The sequence below is a fragment of the Balaenoptera acutorostrata genome, chromosome 15 (assembly GCF_949987535.1).
Source record: "Balaenoptera acutorostrata chromosome 15, mBalAcu1.1, whole genome shotgun sequence".
NCBI classification, from domain to species: Eukaryota; Metazoa; Chordata; class Mammalia; order Artiodactyla; family Balaenopteridae; genus Balaenoptera; species Balaenoptera acutorostrata.
The window spans coordinates 12,379,373-12,399,305 of record NC_080078.1 but is presented as its reverse complement, the minus strand read 5'-3'; the positions used below and the strand labels follow the sequence as shown (position 1 = coordinate 12,399,305).

Genomic DNA, 19,933 nt, shown 5'->3' with positions numbered 1-19,933 from the left:
GAGAGAAATTTCTCCCTAGAGTAGCCCAGGAAATTATGTGTCAGTAAACATATTTCCTGAATTTAAGTTACTATCCACACAAAATCATCAGTGAAAACGAGGCACCCAGAATGTAGCAAAAGTATTTTCTGCTTATGGCTCAACCTCACCAACCTTTTTTTAAATTAGCCATTAAAAGTCTTATTTCACAATCTCCAAAACAGATGCAGCTTTCACTTGCCCTCCAAAGGAAATAAAAAATACACAGATACATGGGACTTCCCTGGTGCCAGAGTGGTTAAGAATCCGCCTGCCAATGCAGGGGACATGCATTCGATCCCTGGTCCGGGAGGATCCCACATGCCGGGGAGCAACTAAACCCACGCGCCACAACTACTGAGCCTGTGCTCTAGAGCCCGTGAGCCACAACTACTGAGTCCGCATGCTGCAACTACTGAAGCCCGTGTGCCTAGAGCCCATGCTCCGCAACAAGAGAAGCCACCGCAATGAGAAGCCCACGCACCACAACAAAGAGTAGCCCCCGCTCGCCACAACTGGAGAAAGCTTGCGTGCAGCAATGAAGACCCAATGCAGCCAAAATAAACAATTAATTAACTAATTTAAAAAAACACACACCCACAGATACCTAAGTAGTTGCAAAGCTCTATTTCACCAGTAACTACCCTACACTTAAAAAGACAAACCAGAACGAGAACTATGGCCACTGGATGTGCCAAATGTTCACATCCTTATCTGACTGCTCCCCTGCCGTGGCCTCACCAAAGCCAAGGGAAAGGTGAAGATGTTCACAGAAAAGAAACAGAGACACTCAAGTGGCTTGTCCGGCAAGGCGGGTTCTCAGAACTGAGGCATTATGGAGCTGATGGAAAGTACAGACAATGCAGCCCAACCAAGATAAGGAGAAAATAAGCCAGTGCTGGTTTCTGTTGCTATAGAATTTATACTTCTGCCACAAAAAGGTACCAATTCCCACAAAGGATAATAATGATAATTAATGATATAACTGTCATAAATATTAGTGACTGATATATTGAGTATTTATATTTAGGGACTAAGCGAAGCACTAAATCCTCACAGTATCTCTACGAGGTATTATCCCTATTTTATAGATGAAAAGACTAAGGCAAAGAGAAGTAAGGTCTGGGTCAAAATCACACAGCTAGGATTTAAAGTCAGCCTGTCTCTTCAGAATACTACGTAATTCTCAATTCCTCTGAAAGTTCCTAACAAAATCACCTCAATACCCACCATACCCATTTTTCTTTGTCACTTCATACAAAACACTTAACGGTTTTCCCTGTGTAACTGAGAACTTCCTGCCTGTTTTCCACCTAGCAATCATAAACTCTAATATTTAACAAGTACTTCCTTTTATGTGCACATAAAAGTCAATGTCATGACATGGTGTGGCATGAGCCAAGCGTGAGCTGAAGCGATCCCCAACGTAAGCGAAACCTGTTGATCACTTGGCCTGGCACCGCAATATTAGTCTGATGTGTTAGTTTCCCCTAATAAAAACAGCAGTCAACAGTTAAGTACACAAGCCAGTAAACTGAGAAGACTTGTATTAACAGCAGGGGTAATCTACCAATTTGCTGATAGACGATGCTGATGGACTTTAGCTGCTGTGGGACATATGTTTAGGCATCTTTTCATCGCTGCTGCGGACATACACTTCAACAAGCAGGCTCCTTTCAAGGGCTCCTTATCTAAACAAATTCCCTGTGCCCCTACAAGAACCTACAGAGTAGAGTTCAAACTTAATGAGGCATGCGGCTTTATCCTACTGCTAAGCCAACTACTGTCCAGCACAATCGAATTTCCAGGAGTAATGTGACACCCAACAAGGTATCCCTGCAGGATATCAGGACAGGGCAGATGTAGCAGCACATCCCACCTGAGAAGGTGTGAGAAAAGGCAGAGAAGGAGAGTAAGTTGCTGAAAAGGAGATTCAGGTGTGGAGATAAAATGATGACTTACTTTTATGATTTCATCTATCTCCTAACATTGCTAAGTACCAATATGCATGCTAAGAAGTGGAGATAAAAAGCAAATAGCTTGGATTAAAAAACTCAAGGTCCCTAGTTTAGCTGTAATCTTTTCTCTCCCCTTCTCCCTAGTATTTCAGTTTGGACTTATTTTGGTCCTTTGCAGAAATTGAGCTGAAGTAGGACCGTGAAAAGCTCCATGTTCCGAAATTGAAACCTGCACAGCAAAGCACAACAGGAGTAGAAGCCATATGTATGTTCTGCTGGACCAGGATTCAAAGAATTCTCTAGGCCAACACTGGGTCAAAGAACCCATTCTCAATTCTGATCTCTGGACCACTGGTCAACAAAGAAAACAGCACAGCCCTTGTGTCTACCTTTGGGTGGGGCAAGATGCTACCTGTCCCGTGCTGAAACTTTCAGATATACTTTCGCCAAAGGAACTTTAATGTCCTATGCTGTTGTTTCCCTTTCTCTTAACACCTCCTCCCAGCAGTCAAGATTTCTGCCAAGATCAATAATTGCCGGGCTTCCCTGGTGGCGCAGTGGTTGAGAATCTGCCTGCCAATGCAGGGGACACGGGTTTGAGCCCTGGTCTGGGAAAATCCCACATGCCACGGAGCAACTAGGCCCGTGAGCCACAACTACTGAGCCTGCGCGTCTGGAGCCTGTGCCCCGCAACAAGAGAGGCCGCGACAGTGAGAGGCCCGCGCACCGCGATGAAGAGTGGTCCCCGCTTGCCACAGCTAGAGAAAGCCCTCACACAGAAACGAAGACCCAACACAGCCAAAAGTAAATTTAAAAAATAATAATGATAATTGCCCAATTCTAAACAAAATGCATCATTCTATTTGCCAAAGTTTAGCATCTAGAGCAGAAAGGGTATAGGCTTTTCAGGCAAACAGATTTGAGTCAGGTCTTAAATTTGCCACTTCCTAGCTACACAGCCTTTGGACCTTCTGCAAAAAATTGATCTCCATATCATTAAAAGGGTGATGGTTAAGATCCACCAATGACAGCTGTAAGGAGTTTATTAAACTACCCATGGAAGACACTGGTGGCTGGTCCTTTGCTTCTTCTCTTCCATTTTCAACTACCATGACCTCCTACTGCTGCTCACACCACCATTTTTCGAGAGCTGCACTAGTTCAAACGCTGGTCATCTCTCACTTTTATGATTACAATAGCCTCCTAACCCATCTACTTCCCTCTAGTCATTGATTCCCCTCTAATTAGATTCATGAAATTATCTCTCATCTTGTTACTTGCCATAAGTTTCAGTGCCTCCTTTCTGCCTTTAAAAAAAAAAGGAAAAACTTACTAGACTTAAATTTATATTTCCTCACACACCCCCACTCCTCTGGATCCACCCCCATCCCCATGTTAGATTCCAGATCCCTCTCTCCAGTACACACAGAACATCTTACAAATACTGGGAGCTTTACCTATGCAGGCACCTCATCCCTTTTACACAGAGTCACCCCTATTTTTCACGAGAGCCATCGGCCTCCCACTTTTAAAGCAGTGGCCTTAGGTAAATAAGAGCTTCTTCTTGAGATCTTCATTTTATTAAGCCTCTCCAGGTGCAAGATCCCTGGCCCCAATTAACTGCACCCCTGCCAGATGTGATAAGAGACGAACTCACACTAGAATTCAACTTGTGAGGAACATTTTTTTCTTCTTCACGAAACTGCCTAAATTCTGTACTTGACTTTACATTTATTTTTCTTGGCTCGAGTTTGAGAGTCCGTGTTCTCCCTACACTTAACTGAGCTCTTTGAAGGAACAGAACCCTCACCATCACACGTGTACTCATTTATGCTCCTCACCTTCCCTCTCTATTCATTCCTCAAAACCTGGCTCAACACTCCCTCGCCCAGGAAATACTGCCTTGATGATCCACTGCCCACTCCCTCCTCTGACCCCTCTCACACCTAATTGACAGTTCAGGTTAGCATCCCACTGGAAAGTACCTTATTCTCGCCTTTGCTGAACCCTACAAGCAAGCAACCCTTAATTCCCTGTGTCTTGTTTACTAATTTATTCCCCCTGGAAGTGCTCAACCTAACACAGACATTTAGCATAAATGTGAATCATCTGCAAGGGTTTGTGAAACAGACTGCTGGCTCCACCCTCCAGGGTCTCTCATTCTTTTGGTGATCACAGGATGATAACTGTGAATCTGCCATTTCTAACGAGTTCCCAGAGGATGATGATGCTGTTGGTCTACACCTGTAGAAACACTGACCTAAACTTCTCTTTCCCTAACTGGATAGAATGCGCCTTTGAAGCCTGGAACTCATACTTCTTTTGTGTTTCACAAAGCCCGGAACAGAGTAGGTGATTGATAAATATCTCTATTGACTGACTGATTGCCTTTGTATGTCATTCTCTCCTGCCATGTGGTAAGGTTTCTCCTTCCTTCCTACAGCACAATCCATTGAGGAGTGCCACTGTAGAAGCAGCTCTGTATTAATCCTGTGCTTATATTACTTCCAAGCAGTACTGTCTGACTGGAGCAGGGCAGAGGAAAGCACACCTCATAAACTCCATGAAATGCAGCAGCAATTAGCCTCGTGGGACAAGAAACTAAGTCTTAGATAGAATAGTCTCCTTTGGAAAATACGGGTCCTATACACCTCAAGACTGGCTCATACTTTAGTTACAATAAAGCTAGTTCAGTTATAATAAAACTCTCTGAAGATGCCGATTTCTTGGAAACTTCCCCCATATGCCTGCTACCCACTGTGTGCACCATGAACCAGGCAACTAATAGCTTACGTAGGCAACCCAGCATATCTGTCAGTTCACAGGGATCCAGTTGTTTCCTTTAGGAACAATTAAGCAACAGCATACGGGGGAAGATACAAGTTGACAGAGTGCCTAGAATTTCCTGAAGAAACATTTAAAGAACCGCTGAAGATGGAAGGCAGTTCACTGTGCCTCTGCAGCACTTAATCATACCTTCTCATTAAAGTCAGTGAAACTGAACTTGGAGAGCATTTCTCTAGCTCATTTCCCCAGGCCTGTTTTGGAAATGGGAAGAAAGGATGAGAAGGTGGCAACAATGCCAAGAAAGTTTCCTTGATTTGGATCAAAATTTTCATTTCTACTTAAAAAGGAAAACCCATCATCACTGCTTGGGTTTGTTCGATGTGGTGCCCCACTCCCTTCCATTCAAAAGTCATTTCCATTAAAAGCCACTTAATTCAGTATAAAAGGTGCCCTTGCTGGGTCCCACTGTACCGTTTCCTTAGAACCAAGCTCTCTGCTTCTGTCCTTGGGAAGATCTGCTCCTGCTGGCAGATCAGCTGTTCCCAAGGAAAACTAAGGAGAGGGACACGTTTCCCCTACTCAGCAAAAACTCAGAATCTACTTACAAAATACAATCAAATTTTACAAGGCACTGAAGTGATAACCCCCAAGCAGAGAGCCCATGAGGCGATAAATATCTTATAAACACAAAGGTCACAGACCCAGGTGTTTATGAGCACAGAAGATGTTTATGGCTATCCACTTGGCTAGAAATCTGCTTTCAACTTTACTCTCTCTTCTTTATTGCCAGCTACATTATTATTATTCTCCAATTATTTTTGGAAAATCCAAAGCAAAGAGGACTATAAAAGAGCTTTATGAGACTGTTGAGCCAAATCAGTATGCCAGAAACAAATCAATGCTTCGAAGAGTTCTGAATACAATTATAGGCAAACAATAGTCCAATGTGTCTGGTAATCTCCCTCCAAACCATTATTGCATAGATTAAAAGATTACAGATATTTCTCTCTGCTTCTCAATATTAATAGTGATATAAAGCACATTTAATAAACCCAAACTGCCACAGCCCTAAGTTGGATTATGGGTCTGGTTCTTCATAAACTGACATGTACATGAAGACTCAGTTTAATAATATACAATCTTGGGTCAATCAAAATCTACCCTCACCAGCTCTCTATTTATTATCGCTTTTGCCACAAGCTGCACCCAATCAGATAATGTCCTAAAACTCTCTTGGCTGGCAGCTGCACAAAAATCTGCACAGCATCAGCATAACAAGTGACAGGTCTCCCCATCAATTACAACTCTGAGGGAAAGACGGCTTCAGCGGGGACATAACCCCACAGTCACACACCACCTTCGTTTCTGACGGACCATCAGATCAGAAAGGAAGCTGTCATCAGTGGAGAAAAGGAACCCAGCTCCTCATTAGCCAGGGTTTTCTTTTCTTTTCTTTTCTTTTTTCAACATACATCAAGGAATAATCATGGGCCAACTCAACTTTGACAGTTCCTTATGTAAATGGCATTTAAATGCAGGCAAACAGCTCACAAACAAAGAGGCTGCATCTAGGTTGGTGCTCACAGACCCACTCAGACCTAGTGTCCGTGCTGTGGGTCTCTCTGGGTTTTATCTCCTGCCAAATGACCAGAAACATCACCATGAACACAAAGTTGCTATTACGGGTTTTCACTGAGGGTGGAGATAGGCTGTGTGCATCCTTTTGGGATCCAGAGGCAGGTTCTCCTGCAGCAATGGCGTGGAACTGCCTCTGGGACCACCCACATCCCAAGGCAGGCCTATCCCTCTCCAGCCAAGCCAGCCTGTGTTTTTAGTCTCATAACTCCACCTCCAATCAGGCTCTCCACCCTTTCGCAGCTCTTAATTCTAAGTTCTTTCAGCTCCAACTCAAGGCCCACTTTCCCCAAAAAGTCCACCTCACTCACCAACCCACAAGAACCCACTCACATCTGATTTCCTGTGGCACTCACACAGAACACTGCACACCAGAGTACTAGAATCTATTTTGTCCTTGACAGTCCTCCAATTGTTAAGTACACATCTTATTTCTCCAAATGATCGCTTAGCCAGACATATCCTCTCTCACACAAAGTAGCCATAAAACCTGGTACACTAAATACTGCCTTCAACAAGAAATGAGTAAGATAGGGATGTTACCAAGGGTCAGGGGTGGGTGGAAGCTATAAGGATGAGCTGCTAGAGAGCTTGGCAATTAAAACCATAAACGTTCCTTCCTCTAAGCTTCCCCAGCACCCTGCTCATATTTTAGTTATCAACTTACCATACAGTCATTGGTTTTGTATTTTTATATTTGCTTCATACATCAGAACTAGTGACTCTCAATAGCATAGCTGCATCCTAGTTTGTCTCCCTAGTGACTGATCAGAGTGAGCCTCTGATGATGATGAAGATGATGATGGTGGTGGTGGTGGTGATGATGAAAAAAGAAGAGGAATGGCAAATATTAATTGAGTATTTACTATTTAGAAACACTTCACAACAACCTATTTTAAGCACTTCACTTACTAGATAGGTTCTATTTCTATTACCATCATTTTACTGATGAAGGAACTGAAGGTCCAGGGGAAGTTACCTGAGGAAGTTACCAGACAGTCACAAAGCTGTCTGGCTTCGAAGTCCATGCCAACCAAATACCTCCTGAATGAATGGGTGAATGACATACTTTGAGCAGGAAGGTAACTGCAGTATAAAGAAGCAGTGGATTTGGAATCAGATGTCCCAACCTAGAATCTTGGCTCTATCACTTACTGGATAGGAGACCAGAGCTGATTCATAACCTCTCTGGCCCTTGTTTTCTTTATCTACAAAAAGGATGGGGATAACAACGTGGAGAAGCCACTTATGTGAAGCTAGCCTTCATTTCAGGCACTCAACCTATGTCACTCCACATAAGTTTCAGTTCCGTCCCATCCCAAATTCCAATCTTAGCCAGAATAAATGAGTTTAACACATAAAGGAAAGTACTAAACCCAAACTGACTTAATCTGCTAATATTCTTCTAACACATCTGGGGAGGGCAGAATGTGATTGGATATGTTAATTGCCAGGAGTTGATGAAATGACTGAATTCCACTGAAATGAATGGAAATTAAATAAATTAATATATGGTAAAGTACCCAGCACCATGCATGAAACATGGATGACCAAAAAATGTTTCCTTCCTCCCTTTTAGAGATACACCAGCAAAATAAAGCTCTCAGATGTCAGAAATCTTTGGTTCTACATTACCTGTCTCCCAAGAAGAAAGCTTGTGCCCACAGTTAACAACTTTACTCAGAAACTAATGCCTCTCTATACCCAAACCTAGGCATCGTTTCTATCCCCTGTAGTACTTGGATTTCAGAGGCAAAAGACTTGGCCTGCCTTCCCACTAGAAAACTGCAGCAAGCAGATAGCATGACCTCTCTTGACTGGACTCAGATTGACAGTCACCCAAGTCCAAACACAAATTACTGCCTCCAAAAGGAAGTCATTTACTGACAGGGGCCTCTTAGAGTAAATAGCGAGAAAAATAGTCAGGGATGGCTCTGTCGTCTCTCACCATCTATATGTAGAACATATGAACAGCTGAAATGCGTAGTTCATTATCCCAAGTCTCATTTAAGCATTAAAAGAAAAAAAAAAAAAAAAGAGATCAGAAAGCAGTCTGTAAAAGAGGCAAAACAGCAGAGCATTTCCTCCAACACACTAAAATCTACTTGTCCTGACCTTGTTTCTTTATGATAAAAAGATCTATCATCCCAAAGATGACTTTTAGATTGGTGCTTCAAATACCTGATCCTTTCAACCTGACAACTCTGTCCCCTACCAAACTCCCTCTTAAGATGTAAATATCATCAAGTCCACAGGAAAAAAACTCCCCAATTTCAATAAAAAGAGGTAAGTCAGACTGTGTGCAAGATGCTGGGTGAGGGAAATAGACCCATTCCCCTTCAGAAAACATATCCATTTTCTAGCTACAGAGGAAGGCAATCAGCTACACAGATGGGATATGGAAGTCTTTGATGCCTTATCACATTTTGGCATACTATTTGAAGATTCTACAACATGGCAGCTTAAAACCATGTCAGAAGACTAGTTGTAAATGTCTTTACAGCAAAACCAGGGTAATTTGCAACTGAGGTATCACTATTTAAAAAAATAAATTTTAACTGAAAAATAATTGGCTTCTCTCTCCATCTCTAAAAAAGGGGCTAGCTCCATAAAAGAATACCTATTATTCTTGAAGAAAGGAACTGCTGCCTTTCATTAAGATGCCATGAATGCTTTTCCTGTTGGCCACAACACTGTCAAGGGCAGCACATTCTCGGCAAACCCAACAGCATAAAGAGGGCAGCCCCTCCTCTGCAAGGACTGGCCCCCAGACATCTCCAGAGTGCATGCTCCACTCCCCCCACGCTGCTGGGCACACACTGAGCACACACAAAGTTCCTGCAGATTTTTCCAAGTGCCAATTGAGTCCCCAAGTGCACATTCACTGTGCAGGCTTGAAAGCAGGGCTGTAGGTGACAAAGGGAACACGGCTCCTATTCTTTGGAGTCCTATTCACTAGACTGGGTTAGAGAGGCTCCAGACTGTGCAGGGCGCTCTGCTTCAGAGGCCCTCACCCGGGTGGCCTGGCCGGGAGCTGGCCACTGGTCCAGCAGGAGGGATCCACACAATGGATCCACGTCACGCAGACACCCTGCCAGCCACACACTTTTCTCTCTTGCCTGGCTCAACCCTGTCCACAAAGCAAAGCTCCTTCCTATCTTTTGCTGACAATCTGTCTTCTTTCTCACTCTCACTTTCTCACTCCAAACTGCCAGAGCAGAAACCGAGGGGAAGCAGCGGGTGGGGGCAGAAGCATCACCATTTCCTATAAGGAACATAGAAAAACAAATGACGTGGTTCAGCTTTTCACAACATTTGTATAGTATTTACAAGGTAGACCAGTGGGGCTTAAAATTTATGGTGCCAAGAAAATGTTAAAGCAACAAAAAGTATGACTCCCTAAAACTGCAGAATCTTTAAACCAGAAATTTACAATGGGTTTTTCTTGGCAAGGAGAGCCTCAATGGAATAATGGTGAAATTGTACTTACTCTGAGGATGTAAATGGAAATACCACACTTGCTGGCACAGCCCAAAGTCTCAATTGACTTGGACTCAACTGCCATTTTCATAAATGCAGTCCCTGTTGAATCACAAGCAGGACTGTGAACCTCCCCTAGGCTCAGCTGCTGACTTCTCCCTTTTTCTGTTGACCAAAATCCCCCGATATGCCCACAGAGCTGCCCCAGCTAACACCCAGAGTCTGAGAAGTGTCTAACTCTGAAGATAAAGCAAGAACACTTGAAAATTACAAACCACATTCAAACTATTTTTAGACACTCCCCTTATCCCATATAACATGAGTCTACAACTAGGAAGTAGAATGTGTGAGAAATAATAATTAGGAAGCATCCAATATGTGCACCAGACACAATGCCAGGGACTTTACAAACATTATCTGACTTAACTCTTCATAATGATCACGTGCAGTAGGCACAATCTCATTTATCTAAGTAGAGAAACATAGGCCTAGAGAAGTTAAAGAATTTTCCCAAGGTGGAACATCTATCAAATGGAGGAGGATAACAAATCCAGCAGCGTGGACCTGACATCTGACTCCAGAGCCACTGTCCCCTAGACCACACGCTCTCTCTCCAAGTTGGCTAGAATAGCTGGGCAATGCTTATTCACAGTTCAAAGACTTCCTACGTGCTTGCCATATGCCAGGCATTGTTCTAGCACCGGGGACACAGGTGGACTGGACCTCCCCAACAAGGTGACACGTAAGCAGACCTGAATGAAGTAAGGGTACGAGCCACATGTACATCCGAGTACAGAATGTTCCAGGCTAAGAGAACAATAGTGCAAAGGCTCTGAGGCTGGGAAGGCTTGGCTTGGTTTAAGAACAGCACGAAAGCTCAAGGGTCGGAGAGGATTAATGAAAGGGACATCGGGAGATGAGTTGGGAGATAGCAGGCTCCAGACCATGCAGTATCTTGGAGGCCACAGTAAGTATAATCTTTGAATTACATTCTCAGTGAAATGGGAGACTAGCTGGAGGATTCTGAACTGAGGAGTGATATGATCTGAAGTACATTCTAAAGGGCCACTCTGGCTGCTGGGTGAAGAATACTCTGCAGGAGGCAGAGGTGAGAGCTGGGAGGCTACTGCAATACTGCAATGGGTGAAAGACGGTGGCAGCTCTGCCCAGGGTGCTGGAAATGGAGGTGATGCGAAGTGGCTGATGAGAAGTTCTGTTCAGTCTGGTTTTAGCCCTCAGTGGCTGACAAAATCATTCTTACTCTATTCTCAAAAGAACCTGGATCCAGAACCCTAGGGTAAAAAAGAGCCAGGAAGACAGTCAAATAAATAGTCATCAGTAAACAAAATCCAGTGTAAAGCTGTAGCCCACAACAAAGGATTTACGGAGGGGGTGCTTGAGCCAATGGAGACCCAGCACTTAGAAGAATATGTCATGTTCAGGTGAAGTATGACAGACAAATTTCACAGCACTACCTTCTGGGTGATACCTTCTGCCCTCCAGGTACTGCCTGGCATCTTTGGCAACCCTAGTGCCCAGTTTATCATGCAGTGCAATCAATATAGCATAAGGTCTGGCAGAAGCTGGGAGGTATCTGAACATTTGTGCTGAATGGAAAATATAACCCCCTACTCCCACCTTGCCAATTGCAAGAAGTGTTTTTAAACATAATATCACTTGTTCTTTGCTGGTGTCTTTTTATTTTTTCTCCCAGAAGTACCCTAATTACCATGCCAAAGAGTTGGGGAAAGATGGCTTTTATGTGGTTTTATCTCCCAAACACTGTATTGTCATGGGTTTATTTATTTGTGTTTTTACAGTAACGCAATGCTCTCCTGTAATTGAGACTACTATGGAGAGGGCTGGCATGTGTTTTCCACAAGATTAAAGGCAATTTCTGTTTTCAAAGCTAGTATTGCTTCTTGGAAAACTCACTTCCTATGCTAAACTAAATCCACTAAGCCAAAATTCTACATTCACCTGGTCTGCATTACAGCATTGCAAACAGGACTAGGAGAGACAATTTCATTCATGCATTGATTCAAGCAGTATTTACTAAACCCCTACTGCATCAGGCACTGTGGGGGTGAGAAAAAACAGCACAAAATAAAACAACAGTCTATGCCCTCCAGGGGCTCTGAATCCAGATGGGGAAACACAGAAATGACTACAAGGCAGACTGTGATAAGAGCTGTAACAGAAGTAAAACAACATGCATTGGAAGAACAGGGAATGAAGGATTGATCCCACCTGGTAGGGACGGGTGGTACTGGGAAAAATTATGAGGTGAACAGGACCTTCATGTCCCACAGGCTTGGGAAACATATCCCCAGTAGCAGCACAACAAGGCCAAAGGCACAGGAGAAGGAAAAGACTGTGAGTAACTGAAAAATCACCTGAAAGACTTTCAGTCTGGAGGATAATTATTATTGGGGGTGGGGGTAGGGACGACTTAGAGATAATAAAGTACAAATAAGATCAGAAAGGGGGAGCCTGGAGCCCGTCTTTGGAGGCCCCTCCTTGACTGAAGACTTTGGAGCTGGATATTCAGGGGACACTGGGGAACCATTTCAGGCACCCAAGTAAGAAAAGATTGTCATGTCTCGATTACATGCCAGACACACACTAGCTATCCACATGTGCCTCTTAAACCTCACAGTGATGGGACAGCATGGCCGTTATCAGCCCCAGATCACAGACTGGAAAACTGAGTGTTAGGTCAAGTTTTATCTGTTCTAGGTTTCAATCAATTCCTCCCAACTCCATGAGTCCATGGTAAGTATTCTTCCCATGAGGCCCTTCAGATTGCTCTTTTATGACAGTAATAGAGTGGTGTGGAGTAAAAGCACTGTGGCCAGAAAACCACTGCAAAAGTTGAGCTCTTCTCAAAGGAGAGATACAGAAGGCATGAGGAGAAGCATGAGAGATACTTCCAGGATGTGTGACTCTCCCTAACCACCTAGCGACTTCCATCTCTAGGGGGTATATGCTTCAGCACCAATTGTATGTAAATATAAAAATGTTGCTTTCAAAAACATATTTTAAACATGCTGTGAATTGTAGGACTGGCAGCATAATATTGTCACCTTATTTCACAGTATGCCTTCTATTCCTCAAAAAGCTTTTAAACACAATATCTGAGTTAATTCCAATGGCAAACCCATTTTACAAATGTTCTAACAAAGGCCAGATTGTCAGTTTCTTCTGAATCCCAGCTCGCCACCATCTTTCCCTGCCCCACAAGGAATGATGTTATTAGTCATATTCTACTGGAGGAAAAATCAGGGGGAAACACATAATCCTTTTTAAATCTATGCTTCTCAATTCCTCCACCGACTTCCTCTCTGTCTCTTAAAAACTTGTATCTCTATCTTCACCAATGCCACTCCCACCCCAAATCAGACTCTGAATGTCAGAGTTAGGGCTTCTCATGATCAGGTTCTAAGGTTCAGGGAGGAAAAGGCCTCTCCTCTATTAAACAGCTACTATGTGCCAGGGGCCTTCTGTACATCATCGATAACAGCAACTGCAATATTTATTCAGTCTTAATTATGGGCCACGCACTGCACTAAGCATTTTAAATATTATCATAGTTAATCTTCACAAGAATCTTGTGAGGCTAGTAGTTTATTTCTGTAGATGAGGAACAAATCTGAAGGCTCAGAAACGTCTAGTATAATTTGTCCAAGATGACACAATTTGTAAGTCACAGAGCTGTGGCTTGAATCAAAGCCTACTGAGCTGAGCTCTAAGGCCACTACCTTATCCACTTATTTTTTTAAATTAATTAATTTATTTATTTTTGGCTGTGTTGGGTCTTCGTTTCTGTGCAAGGGCTTTCTCTAGTTGCGGCAAGCGGGGGCCACTCTTCATCGCGGTGCGCGGGCCTCTCACTATCGCGGCCTCTCTTGTTGCAGAGCACAGGCTCCAGACGCGCAGGCTCAGTAGCTGTGGCTCACGGGCCCAGTTGCTCCGCGGCATGTGGGATCTTCCCAGACCAGGGCTCGAACCCGTGTCCCCTGCATTGGCAGGCAGATTCTCAACCACTGCACCACCAGGGAAGCCCTGGTTCAGTGATTCTTAAACTTGAGTGTGCATCACAATCTTGGGAGGGCTTATTAAGACACAGATTGCTGGCTTCCTCCCACCCCCACCCCGACCCCCAGGAAATCAAGATGGGGCCTTGAAAATCTGCATTTCAAACAAGTTCCCAGGTGAAGCTGATGGAACCCAAAGATGCTACAACTCAAGACATGACACATGTGATGACAAAATCTGCAATTCTCAACAACAACCCAGGTCTGTCACCATCCATGTAACTGTGAGCCCATGATCCTCCTATATTTCGGCTCTCAACAAGGAATAAAACTAATAGATCAGGAGAATGATGATTTAAATCTTCATTAAAGGCATTATAGGATTAATTATCATGGCAACTCTTCACTGACTTTTGCAAAGTAAGGACCAAAGTGACACTTCAAATCCACCCTAAACTCAGCATTTCAGAGCCACACCAGGAACCAAGTCAGGTAATTCTCTGACATGCTGCAGAAATCAAAAATGAGCTCTAATGCAACATCAAAGGTATGGGAAGTTTCATATGATGAGGACTGAAAGCTCTAACTCCCCACAAAAGACACCTGGCAACACTGCTGTGAAACTCCACCTAGAGTAAACTACAGGGGTCTGTGTGTGTGTGTCCCCGTGTGTATGCATTATGATTGCCAGGTCCATCCATCAGCAAAACTCCCATCTCCTTCCCTCCTATTTCCCTGTTTAATATGGTGTCACTGGAAAATGAAATTTAAAGAGCTCTGAAAAATGTTAATAGCCCCAAAGAAACGAGTGTGCGACACTGTGTTCCTCCCTAGGAACACCTGTGAGATGCTGAGTTTAACTAGCTTACAGGTGATACTGACCGGCATGGGCAGACAGGGATTTATTTTTTGACTGCAAGTCTTCAGGTTGTATTTTCCATAACTATAAACAACTATATGGACTTTCATGTATGGGCCGAGGAAACAGAGATGGATCGGGACACAGAGGTTTCCAGAAAAGCAATCCAAAAAGTCACTCTATAAGGAAGCATATCCAGTGAGTGGTGATACACTGGTGGACATCAGGGGCTCCTGGATGACCTCCTCAAAGTCACTTGCACGGTCTGCTGAGGGGGACCAGCGACCACATGTAGTAAGTGGCAGTACTTATTCAAGAGTTATCTCCAGTTGGTGCCATTCACCGTAGACTGCCAACAGAAAACAGTGCACAGTACGTCAGCAGTTTCAACTACAGTATCCCAAGCAAAGCAATTCCTAAGGAGAGCCATAAAGTGCAGTCATTTATAATTCTGCTGAGACACAGATCTGATTATTGCCCACCATTGTGGGAGGAGCTAGAAACTGCCCAGACCAGCACCCACAGCTGAACCTGGCTTTTTCATTCTCTTTTATTAGGCATTATAGTAATTGCCTTGGAGTGAGCACATATTTTTGAGGAAATGACCACCAAGTGAGAAAGAAAATGTCAATGAAATTTAAAAGAACAATTAATTTACAACGTGTCTGTCATGAACAGTCAACAGAGGTTCTCGGAAGAACTGTCAATCTGCAGAAAACCACTCTAAACCAAAAATCTTTACATTGGAAGATTTAAGAACTCACAAAGGATTTCTCCCTTAATAACTACACTATTCTCCTGGGCTCTCCAGCAGTGTACCCAGGCCAAGTCCTAAGTAGAACTGAACTCAAGATATAGACTGTAAACCAAAAAAATAAATAAAACACTGGAAAAGTAAGATATTGGTTCACTCATCCAAAAGGGACAAGCACTTTGACCAACAGCAACCAGTGATGTATACATAGCATATCCACTACGAGCCAGCACTCCAAGGTTGAGAAAGAAAATGCAAGTTCCTCTCTAGTTGGACAGATAAGACAGCTGCACAAAATAAGCAATAACATAAGATAAAATTTCATTAAGTAATGAAATGAGTTCACAGTGCTACAGGAGAACAGATAAGGAAGCCATCAAGGGGGGCCAGAAGTAGACAGAAAAGCCCTTCCATTATCAGCCAAAATAACTTATCAGGTCCCCATGCAGGGGACAGCTGATAAGACTTGTGTAAACTAGCTAAACAAGAAATGTACCCTGCCCTCAAGGAATACAAGCTCTCAGAGAGGTGGTTCTGCCACAGACTAGAGCTTAGAGGGTAAGCACAGATAATAAAGCAGGAATTCTGACCCACAAAAGGAAAAAGAAAGGCTTCTGTAGGGCCTCTTCTATAAGACAAACTTTGTAAAAAGAAATAAATCCACTACCCTTACATATTCAGGCTAAGGATTAGCTAGGGCAGCTGTCCAAAGACAGGAAACATATACAGATTCTGATAAACAGTTCACTTTGATCCCACCATGCTGGTCTGGTTAATGTAATAAACATGAAGGATGGTGAGCACATTCCAAAGAGCCAAGCATACCATCTCACCTCGTGGCCTCCGCACCTCTCTTCTCTCGCAGATACCTGCCCAGCTCACTTCCTCACCCCATTTCAGATCATTACTCAAGAGCCATCTTCTCAGTGACTCTTGTCTTGGCCATTGAATCTAAAATTGCATCCACCACCACCCCCAAAACACACGGTAGCATTTCCTGTGTCCCTTTCCTCCTTCCTTTTTCTCCATGGCACTTACCAGCTTCTAATATTCTAGATTATTTATTTACTTTCTTTAATGACTGTCTCCACCACTAGAATGTATGTTCCTTTGGGACAGATATTGTACGTTTTGTTCACCATTGGGTCCTAAGCATCTAGAACAGTGTCTGGCACATATACAAAGAATAAACTTGCTGAGTGAATGAATAAATGAATGAATGCATGTTGGTACTGACACCGAAGTGTTTTTTTTACAGATTGTACATAGTAAATACCATATTGCATAGTAATGTCTTTAATTTTTTTATATTTTATAGTATGTAAATTAAGTCCATCAAGGTACTCTGCTTTATTTGTAGAAAGTTTTGCCCAGCAGTAGGCATCAACAGGCACATAAAACCTTTTGGTCATAAGTTCCATTTCCCTTCTATTTACTTTTAATCATTCTTTCTCATAAAACCCAGCAGTTAAACCTAGCAGTGTTAATTACCACTACTGAAATTGATAAGTATATCCTTACCAATAACCCCATTAACTGACATATATTGTTTTATTATGTACTTACTTTATTCAGTCAAGAAATGTTGATTGAGAACCTACCATGTCACATACCTTACACTTTGCAATGAGGAAACAATGATGAGCAAGACGACTAGAATCCTCGTCCTGGTGGAGCAGACTCTAGTCTAGGGGATAACAATTAGTAAGTAAGAACCAAAAACTATGATAAAAGTTATTCTAGGGGATAACAGTTAGTAAGTAAGAACCAAAAACTATGATAAAAGTTATTCCAGGGGAAGTGAGGGGACCATGGAAGCACACAGCAGGGATACCTATCCTAGTTTAGGAAGACCAAAAGAAGTGTCAATTGTAACTATTTATCTAAAAGATAAGTAGGAATTAGCCAAGCAAAAAGGTTGGAAGGGGGTTGGAAGTACTTCAGACAGAGAGAATAGAAACAAATGGGAAGGCTCAGAAACAACAACAGAGCCCTTTGCAGGAAAAGTGCAGGGAGGAGCCAGGAGAGCTACAAGACCTGTGTGTGGCTGAATAAGTGGGCAGAGACTCCACCATGTGGGACCTTCTGAATCACTGATACTTGCATCAGTTCATGTCAGGAGGCTCTATGTCCCAAGGCCTGTGCTAGCTGCTATCAGGGGAGCAGAGCTGAATCAAACTGCCAGAATTCCTGACCTTTGGCACACTTATTGCAAGAGAGACTAAAAGACTGAACTGAGGCTGGCGGGGAAGTGAACATTTTTTTAAAATACCAAATCACAGTATGTGTGCAAAAGTAGCTTCACAATCTCACCCCAGCGGTGTACCTGACCAAATTTGGTTAGGGATAACTGGCCAAATCTCAGGGTAGGAGAAGACAGCAAAAGGAGGGGCTGCTTTGGAATTCTACACCAGGGATATATCTGGTGACCCCAGATATAATTATGGCTTACTCACTCCCACCAGCTCAACTGCTGCTCTGATTTCTATTCATTCAGCCTTAGTCTAGTTGCTGAATCTTAATTATCACACTTTCTCAAATGGCCTGCGCTCTTGCTACTTAGAACTTTGTGTAAGAGCTTTCCCAAAGCTGATACAGGAACAGATAACCCTGACATCCACAAGGCAGCTGGGAGCAGGCTGACCTGGAGTGTATAGTTAGAAACAAATTTCCTGTTACATGTTTATCTGACACTGATTTTATTTGAATGTTTGAGAGTACATGCTCAATAACTAGGATACTGAAATGTCCTTTCAAACATATAGTTATAGACACATAAGTTATTAAAAACAACCCTTAAATCTACTTTGGTAAAGGTTGATTGTCTAATTTTTCATTATCTTTAGGTTTCCAATAATATTTAGATTTCTAATGAGAAAAAGACTGAAGTACAATAGCAAATATTTGGAGTTACAAACCAAAAAAGCACCTAGAGAATCCTGAAGGGGTTTTGAGAAATTCCATGTACGATTATGCAGTTTATAGGTACTACAAACGATATATCTTCTGCTGGTCTCTAACAGCGGTTGCCAAAACTGGCTCAGGGGCACCAGGAGAACTGGCTGAAAATGCAGACTCCCAGGTCCTACCAGGCGATGTTCTCATTCAGTGGTCTGGGTTGAGGTACCAGAATTAGTATTTTTGACAAGTGCCACAGGAAACTGCATAGCTGGCAGTCTAAACTCTAAGCCCACCATGGTCTGGGATCAGCGGTCCTCAAAGCAAGTTCACACTCCACAGAAGGTATAAACTGATACACTGGGGCACTGAGAAAAAAATCAGAGCTTCTATTTATAATTATTTCTCATACCATTCTTATGTAATTTCTAACATATATATTTTCTAACCTAATACATCCGTAAAGTGTGTAAATATATTAGCATGATATGATCAAATTCTTCAAATATGATCAAATTCTTCTTACAGGGAGTTTATAATTTTTAAAACATGGGAGGCCACAGGAGTACTTTTGCCCAAAACTGCAGCTGAATACTCCAGTGTCCCAGGGAAAATGGAAGGAATATGGAATTGAAAGATAACACCTTGGTGAGGGGGCAACACAACGTCTTAAAACACACCGAAGAGAAAGGTGAAAAGACCCCAAATGTTTCCCCAACCTTAGGGAAAGCAAGTTGGGGTATCCATGTGTCTCGTGTGTAAAATGAACACAGGGTGAACCACCTGTTCTCGTAAGGTCCCCCCAGCACTAACTCACCACAATTTTATGAAACACTAGTGAAGAGACACCCCAAGTGCAACAAAGATGATGGTAGACACTATACCTCACAAATTTGAAATAGGGCGACAAAATCTACAAACTGTCTATGATGCAGGCGTTGAGCCCATCACTAGAATCGTAAAGCATTCTCACTGAAATAGCTTGATGGCCCCCACATTTTATAGAGAGGGAAAATGGCTCAAAGTGGAGACCGGTTCTGGCCAAGTAGCCCCAGGCAGCTGAGGGCAAAGTCGAGTCTCCTGATCCCGGGAGCATAGCCCTTCCGCTTTACCAGTCTCCTTCCTTTCTAAAATAAAGAGACTTTTTAAGATGCCAGAGGCCCACCTTTCTGAAGATAAAAAATAAGTTCCATTCATTGTTCTAAATATGATTTATGTTTGCAACCTTTAGAAAGAGGAAAAAAAATGTTCTGGGATTTGTTTTGCCTCCGTTTCTTTTTTTTTAAATTTGAGGAGCTGGTGAAGACATAACCTTATACTGTTAGAAAAGAAAATTTAAGAGCATCTTAAGTAAGGAAGCCCAGTAGCGATCACACTGTGATTATCAGTGAGGCTGCCAAGAGCCCATTTGAGAGTTGAGGTCTTCTGGAACACCACAGATCTCCAGCTGCCTCCAAGTCAGGCACTTCCTTTATCTCCCTCAGACTCTGGAGACAGGCAAGGTCAG

General features: G+C 42.9%; 1 protein-coding gene across 4 annotated transcripts in view; it reads right to left on the bottom strand.

Annotated features, from left to right (window-relative positions):
• Window positions 1-19,933, bottom strand: part of AUTS2 (activator of transcription and developmental regulator AUTS2) — a 1,113,272-nt gene that overhangs the window by 904,315 nt on the left and 189,024 nt on the right. The gene's annotated exons all lie outside the window — the stretch shown is intronic.